At 59.3% G+C, this 7,677-nt stretch overlaps 1 protein-coding gene across 2 annotated transcripts in view; it reads right to left on the reverse strand.

Annotated features, from left to right (window-relative positions):
• FGD3 (FYVE, RhoGEF and PH domain containing 3) overlaps positions 1–7,308 on the reverse strand; it is a 34,194-nt gene extending 26,886 nt beyond the window's left edge. The window contains exon 1 of one of the 2 annotated variants that reach the window (XM_032866454.1): positions 7,200–7,308. The gene's annotated coding sequence lies outside the window, so the exon portion shown is untranslated. Of the gene's footprint in view, positions 1–434; positions 532–7,199 lie in introns of those variants that run through there. The other variant, XM_032866455.1, reaches the window with a different exon arrangement.
• Between the last annotated feature and the right edge of the window lie 369 nt (positions 7,309–7,677).

Below are 7,677 nucleotides of genomic sequence, written 5' to 3' on the forward strand. Positions count from 1 at the left end.
CAGCCTCTGAGTGTCAAGTGCGGTGTCTGGCCCCAGGGGAGCCTTGGCAACCCTCAGGGGTCCTGCTTCTGGTCACGCCCCCACCACACAGCGAAGCACAGCGTCCGCAACAGGTGGAAACCAGAGTGGTGCACCCTCCGTCGCATCCCGCTCCTGCGTGGATCCAGCCCCACATGGACCCCAGGGACAGGTCAGGAGACCAAGGAGGTGGAGGTCACGGGCAGAGCACCGGCAGGAGAGCCCTGTCAGGGCGCCGAGGCCTGCAGGGTCCCTGAAGATGGTTGGCACACGTGGGAGGGCACCATCAGACTGAGCAAGAGCCGCTGGGGGAACAGCAGTGGCCAGGCACAGGCAGGGCAAAGCTGGGCCCCACCGGTGGGCGGGGGGCACGGTCCACCCTATGGGGAGCTCTGCTCAGGTCCCAGGATGCCCACCTGCTTCCTAGCAGCGTCACGGCTCCCCGAACGGCGTTCAAGAGCAGCTCGAGCCAGGGCAGCCGCACCTCTAGCCTCCAGAGGGGAAGCCTCCAGCGAGAGCTTGAGGCCTGCGGGAGAGGGACGTCCGGACGCTGGAGACAATGAGCAGGTCTGGGGGGACAGCGACAGCACCACCTATGCTGAAGCACACACAGACGGACAGAGCGATGTGAGCAAATGACCCGCAGCACACAGAGGCGGGACCGGACTCCGGACAGGGGAGTGGCGGGAAGGGTTTGCGGAATACAGACCACAGCATTCCTGCGTCAACGGAAGTTGTAAACCCACAGAGCCAAGGGTCTCAACCAACGCGGAGCACGAGAAATGTCTGTAAGTAGTTTTCCACACAGAAAGCTCCAGGCTCCAAAGGCTTCAGGGTGAATTCTAGCAAACGCTGGGGACACGAAAAGGCTCTGCACAACGCTGAGCCCTGAGCACGGCAGATGCCGACCCGCCCAAGACCAGGTATACACCCGCCTTTCTGGCTACACAGAGTTCCAGAGACGCATGTGAACCTGTGGTCAGAGACCACAGACGGGCTCGCTGTGTCGACCAGGGAGACTGCGTCACGGGTACGCACACGTGTCGCACCTCGGGTCTGCGCTCTGCACGTGTGCCGTCCTCCGTCTCAGTATACAGCCCAGACGGCGATGCCTCAGGCGTGAGTCAACTTACCCAGCTGATATTCCCCAAGTGCCATTTTTAAAAAAAGATTTCATTTACTTATTGGAGAGAGAGAGCTCAAGAGAGCAAGCACAGAAGCAGGGGGAGGGACAGAGGGAGAGGGAGGAGCAGGCTCCCTGCTGAGCCATGGGGCTCAGTCCCAGGACCCTGAGATCATGACTGGAGTGGAACACAGATGCTCAAGCCACTGAGCCACCCAGGACCCTCCCCACGAGTGCCAATTTTACAGAAGGGACAGGGGTCAGGCAGAGCACAGGTGGTACCCCACAGCCTGGGGAAGCTTTGGCAGCCCTGGTGCCCACATGGTCATTCTCACCCAGAGGACTGGGGTGCACCCATCCCCTGGAGACCTTGAGCCATGACCAACTCTTCTTCCAAGGGCGGCAGAACCAGCTCAGTCAGACGGGAAAGCCCAAAGTTCAACATAAAGACATCCCACAGGGAGCAGAGTGTGGGGTACAACAGAAACCACTGCTCCCACAATCGGATTCAGGAAAGTGTGGGATGCAGCCCATGCCCTTGTTCACCTGGGGATTGGTCTCCCTGCTGCTTTTCCAAGTCCAAGGTCAGCACTAGGGAAGGCCAGCCAAGTTCCCACCTGCCCTCTGCACCACACGGGGGAGCAGGGAGCACTGGGAAGGGAACACTCAAATGCACACATGCTCACACCTACACATGTGCTTCCGTAACACACGCACACACACACACCATGTGCCAGGAGCTATGCTCAGCACTTCTGGATACTCACTTACAGACACCAAGGTGTGCGATGTCCTGTGTTTCAGACAAGGAAGCCAAGGCTGATCCTAGTTCACACTGCCACATCCAGGGCCAGTGTGGGGGTGGGTGTGAGCACAGGAACTCCGGAGCTGTGGTCAGCCTTCTCTACCCAGCCCTTGCTCTCACCTTAGAAACGCTGAGTCACCTAGCTGAGTTCCAAACTGCAGGGGAGCTACAAACACGGCAGGACACAGCCAGGGCCCAGGGCCCCTGACACCCAAGGGTGCCACCGCCCAGCATCAAAGCCCTAACACTGAGCCTGGGGGAGGTTCGGGTACTCGAAAAGGATGGAGAAATTAAACGTCCAGGGTGTTTGGACCATGTAAGTGGCTTTGGAGCCTTGACACTGCCCGGTGGCTGCCCGAGACAGGCAGGGACGCTCCTGCGCATGGACCACAAGGCCGAGCATGGCCCCACCCCACCTGCTGCCAGGTGTCCCCTCCTTGGGAGCAACATGGGAACCCCCGCTAGAAATACCACCCTCCTGTGCTCACTTCGGCAGCACACAGACTAGAAATACCACCCTCCTGTCTCTTGCTGCCTGGCACCTGGCACCCTGTATGGTTCCCACCGACGGCAGCCACCTCTGGCTGGCCTCTGAAACTGTCCCACCCTGATCAGCACCAGCCTCAGGACTGTGCGAGAGGACAGTGCTTAGTGGGGCTGCTCTCTCCCCACCACGCTCGAGTGGCGGCTCACATGCAATAGGTCACCTGAACAAGCCTGAAAATACACCAGGGGTACCTGCACTACCTGCACACAGGTCCAGGTGGGGAGACAAGGCTGCAGAATCCACGAGGCCATGCAGCAGTGAGAAAGGCTTGTGACCCGGGGCTGCTGCGCTCCAGGGTCAGGCTCCAGAAGCACAACCTTTGTCCTGGGGCCTCAGCCTGAGGTCTCCACCCTTTCTGCTGAGCACATGGAGACGGGCACTGAGAGTGGGGTGCCATGTGCTCTGGGATGCAGTCGGGGTCGGCGGGACCTGCGGACAGGCTGCAGGGCATGCTGAGCACAGAAAAAAGGAGGCAGACCCACGCAGCGCCATCCCCGCGTACTGGGATGCCCTCATCAGCTCACACCATCACTTAAAGTTACCACGCCTTCAACAGCTGATGGAGTGACCCATCCTCTTTAGTAAACTTAGATGTTATAGAAAACCAAAAAGGATATAAACGCTCCCTACCCCTGTGGCGCTGGGATGCCTGTGTGGGCAGTGGCCTGTGGGCGGGATGGCCCCAGTGGGGGATCCTGGGGGGGGGCTGCACCTTTTCTTAGAGATGCAGCTCTCTTTCCAATACCGAATCCCAACACCCGTCCTCGAGAATGCTCTTCTCGCAGAAGAACTGAAAGCAGAGAATTGAATAGATACATGCACCCCCACCCCCGAGCGCAGCAGTATTCCTCACAGCAGCGGACGGGGGGCTTAGTGGGGGATGCAGCCCCAGCGGCCGGGGTAGGGGACGCATATACAGCTCGTGAACATACTGGTGATGGAACATTCCTCAGCCCTCAAGAGGGAAGACATCCTGACACCTGCCACAGCATGGACGGGCCTTGAGGACACGAGGCTGAGTTCCCATCCCAGAAGGACAGATACCATGTGAGGTCCCTGGAGTCGTCAAATCACAGAGACAGAGAGTGGATGGCGGCGCCGGGGGCTGGGGAGCAGTAGTGTTTAATGACGCAGTCTCAGTTTGTGAAGATAGGACATTCTGGAAACAGACAGTGAGGACGGCGGCACCACATGCAAACACTTACTGCCACTGGACACTTAAAAGTTGTTTGGATGACAAATTTTATGTTACGTGTACTCTACCACCAATAAACAGCTTAAAAAAAGAATGTGTTTTAGAAAATTCTCATGAGAAGTTGTGTGATTGACGGCTAAAACAACAGTGATTGAAATGCCTAGAACTTACTGCCTGCCTGGGCCCTGGCCTTTCCTCTGCACACCCTGGAAACCCCTGGCACCCCCCTGAGACAAGAGTTCTGACGAGGACCTGGCCCTTGGGAGGGTGGGGCTCAAACAGAGCAGGGACTGGGGCAGGGAGGGGCGCTGACAGACCCCAAGGAGCTAGACTGCAGCCCATGCTCCATGCGGCACCCCCACGTGCCCCCCTCCCTAGAGCGAACAGGGGCATCATGGGTCCTCCTGTGTGGATGCGGGGAGGTGGTCGAGCAGCTGGTCTGAGGCTTTGCACCAGAGTGATGGGCTGCTGCCACTCACCAGCCAGGCCACAGGGACAAGTTGCACTTGCTGAAACTCAGTTTTCTCCTGCCTAAAAAGGGAAATAACAGTCCTGCAAAGGTTCCCAGAGCCTGAGGCAGGCACAGCCCTGGTCCCGAACTGCCCACATCCTACGTGTTTGGTAGCCCAGCAGACCTACACCGCCAGGACAGCTTGCCAGGCTGGTGGGCTTCAGCCACTGACACCTGAAAGCTCCCAGGTCCCTGTCACCGGCTCCATCCTGCAGGACCTGGTGAGGCTGCGCCAGGGCACAGTACTTACTCTGTGTGCTCAACGCTAGCTTACCAGAAGCTCCCAGACAGCAAGCCCCGAAATGCACTGCGTCTCCTCAAGAAGCCATGACAGAAGAGCTGCCGCAGGTGCACGGGACAACACAGGGCCGCAGGCCACGCAGGATGCACGTGCATGGGACTGCACGGCACACAGGACACACGCGCATGGGGCTGCATGGCACACAGGTGCACGGTGTGCGGGAGCACGGCATGCAAGACACACGCGCATGGGGCTGCACGGTGCGCAGGTGCACGGTGCGCGGGTGCACAGTGCAAAGGACGTACGCGCGCAGGGCTGCACGGCACGCAGGCTGCATGGCATGAGGGTTCACAGCACACAGGACAGCACGTGCACGGACCCGGTGGGCCTGCAAAACTGACCGCCTGAGCTGCTTCCACTTAATCTTTTCACTTTTACATTTACTTAATGCTCTTCTTTTCTTCCTAATTTTATTTTCTACTGTTAACACTCGCATTCTCGTGTGCTTTATTTGTATTTCCGATTCTGCGTTTATTTCGCCATCACCTAGACTGTAAATATAGGCACCGCATCACTGTCCACTGTGGACAAACAGGTCCCCACACGGTACCCAGCTGTGCCGCAGCCCCAGCTGCTTCTGGGCGGGCCTTCGAAGCTCTGGAGACCTGCTGGGTGACCTACTGTTGGGCTGCATGCATGGGGCAGGGGTCCCAGGCCGACTGCTGGTGCCCCGGGGTCCCAGGCCGACTGCTGGTGCCCCGGGCTCCCCACACAACTTCACCTTTGCTTAAGTCTGAGATGTTCACCAGAAGACCTAGTGAAACGACCAGACAAGAACCTTCCAAAAGTTTCCAGTTGCAGAGATCCTGGCCATGCTCCCAGGGCTGGCCTGTGTGCATGCAGCCTGGCGCTGCCCACCCCAGGTGTCAGTGCCATGGGGTTGTGGGGAGCTCCGCACATACACTTCCACTGTTGCCCCCAGACCCCCGCCTGGGGTCACTCTCACTGCCACCCTGGGGGATGCCTCCCCTCGAGTATAGGTCTCATTGGACTGCACAGTGACCTACTAGGTTATTGCGGGAAAGGGAGACCAGGCCTCAGGTTCAACCTCCCAAAGCCACACACTTGTAGGGGCTATAGCCGCAGGTCCTGGGCATATGTGGGCTTCATGGGGGCCCATCGGAACCCCCAGAGCCAACTGGAAAGGTTAATCACCGCTCTCCTCACTGCATGCCTATCTGGTGACCAACTATCACCACCATACGTGGGACCCCAGATGGAGGGAACAGCGTCCCAGGCAGAGGGAACAGCATCCCAGACAGATAGAGGTAGCAGGGTATAGGAGAATCAGCCCAGCCATCTGGAGACAGGTACCTGGAGACGGAGGAGGTAGAACTCTGGGGTTGGAGCCAGGATGGGTCTCCCAGCTGTGGGCCCAGGGGACTGTGCAAGTGAGTGATGCTCCATTCAGGGCTGGTTTCACATCTGTCCCACAGTCTGACTTCCACATCACCCCCTTTACTGAAGTGCCTCATTCTGCTCATCTGTCAGTGGGGGTCATGAGAGCCCACCTAGAAGGATGTGGAGAGGCCAGTGCTCCTAGCATCCCAGCTGAGACCAGCAGCTGCACCCCTGTCACTGTTCTGAGTCCCTGGGCTCTTGGGCTCAGGACACCAAAGCCCCATGTGTCCTCAAGGCCTCCGTTAGCCCCCCATCTGAGCTCTGGCCTTCATAGACTAACCAAGGATCAGGCCTCTGTGTGTCAGAGCACACAGTCCTGTCCAGCTCCGGGGCCCCTGAACTTTCAGAGGTACTGGCCTTTGTGGGGAGACAGACGTCAAACACAAGGAGCGGAACCAGGGCCTCTGGCCTCCTGCAAACACCCAGCTGGAGCCAAACCACTTCCTCCCTGAGCACCGGCCCCGCCCAGCCCCGCCTGGCCCCAGCGAACTGTCAGGCTCTGAGGGTCTGAGTGGGGCCCAGCTGGGCAGTGTGCAGGCCAAGGCCCAGAGCTCCCTCTGTCTCCTCTCCTTCAGGAGTGGCCAAGCACTCAGCCAGTTGCCTGCAAGCCCCAACGGTCCCAGGAGCCAAGTGCTCTGGGTACAGCTGTGCCCCTGAACGCACCCCCACTCTACAGAACACAGTGGCATCTGGCTCCACCCCACTGCCACCCACGACGCCCCCATCCCCCTCCCGGAGTCGGTGCTATGGGCATCCCAGGGTGTCCTCGTCCCCGGTAACCACTACAGCCAAGCCCCATCAGTGTCTCAACTGCATCTGACTACAGAGGAACCTTCCAGAAACACATATTTTGTGGGAAGGCCTAGCCCCCTAGCGACCATGTGGACCACTTACCCTTCCTCAGCCCAGGTAAAGGAAGACCCACATTGCCCAGGGCCTCAGTGACAGGTGCGCAGGCTGGGCCCACGTGGGGGTCACCCTGATGTGGGTCAGCCTCAGACCCTGGCCCCTCCAGGGCTCAGTTCATCTTAGCAGGAGTCCAAGGCACCCAAGATGACAGCCAGTGCTGTCCCAACCGATGGCACGCTTGCTGCTGGCTCTTCACAAATCAAGCCACGGGCACCCGAGAGCCAAAGGAGCATGGACGTGCCACTCACCCACCACTGCATGGCTTCCGGCCTTGGAGCCACCACCCCAAGCTGCTCTTGCTCAGAGCATCCTTGTCCCCAAAAGTGGCCTCTGGAGGTTCAACACAGGCTCTGGTGGCTGGCAAAGACCCCGGAGCTAGCACCACTCACCTGCCTTCCCTGGGAGCGTGCGCTTCTGCCCGGGGCTGACTTCAGGCAACAGCAAAACACAACTTCCTTTTGCTGGTTTTGCAACACGGGTCACCAAAGACAGCGGCTTCGCATTTCCGCATCGTCACACACCCAAGTTCACTGGTTCCCCAGCTGCCTCCTCTGTGAAAATGCAGCCAGACTGGCTGGAGAACCATCCAGGCCCCCGTGAGCCTCTGCACCACGGCCTGTGGTGGTTTAACAGCTCCGTCCGGGGGTGGAGGCGATGGAGGCCACTGCCTGCCTCCTCCACCTTGCCTCGTGGGCTGCACAGACCTGTGGGCACACAACACTGGGACCCTCAGGGGGCCCAGCAGGCCTGAGCAGTGGGGTCCCCTAGCTGAGAGGGGGCCCGTGCACGGTCAGAAGAGCACCCTTGTCACGGGGCAGCTCCGTGACCCCCACGAAGGTAAATGCATGAAGACGCTGAACCCTACAA

This window comes from Lontra canadensis, unplaced genomic scaffold, assembly GCF_010015895.1.
Source record: "Lontra canadensis isolate GAN:19392208 unplaced genomic scaffold, GSC_riverotter_1.0 scaffold31, whole genome shotgun sequence".
NCBI classification, from domain to species: Eukaryota; Metazoa; Chordata; class Mammalia; order Carnivora; family Mustelidae; genus Lontra; species Lontra canadensis.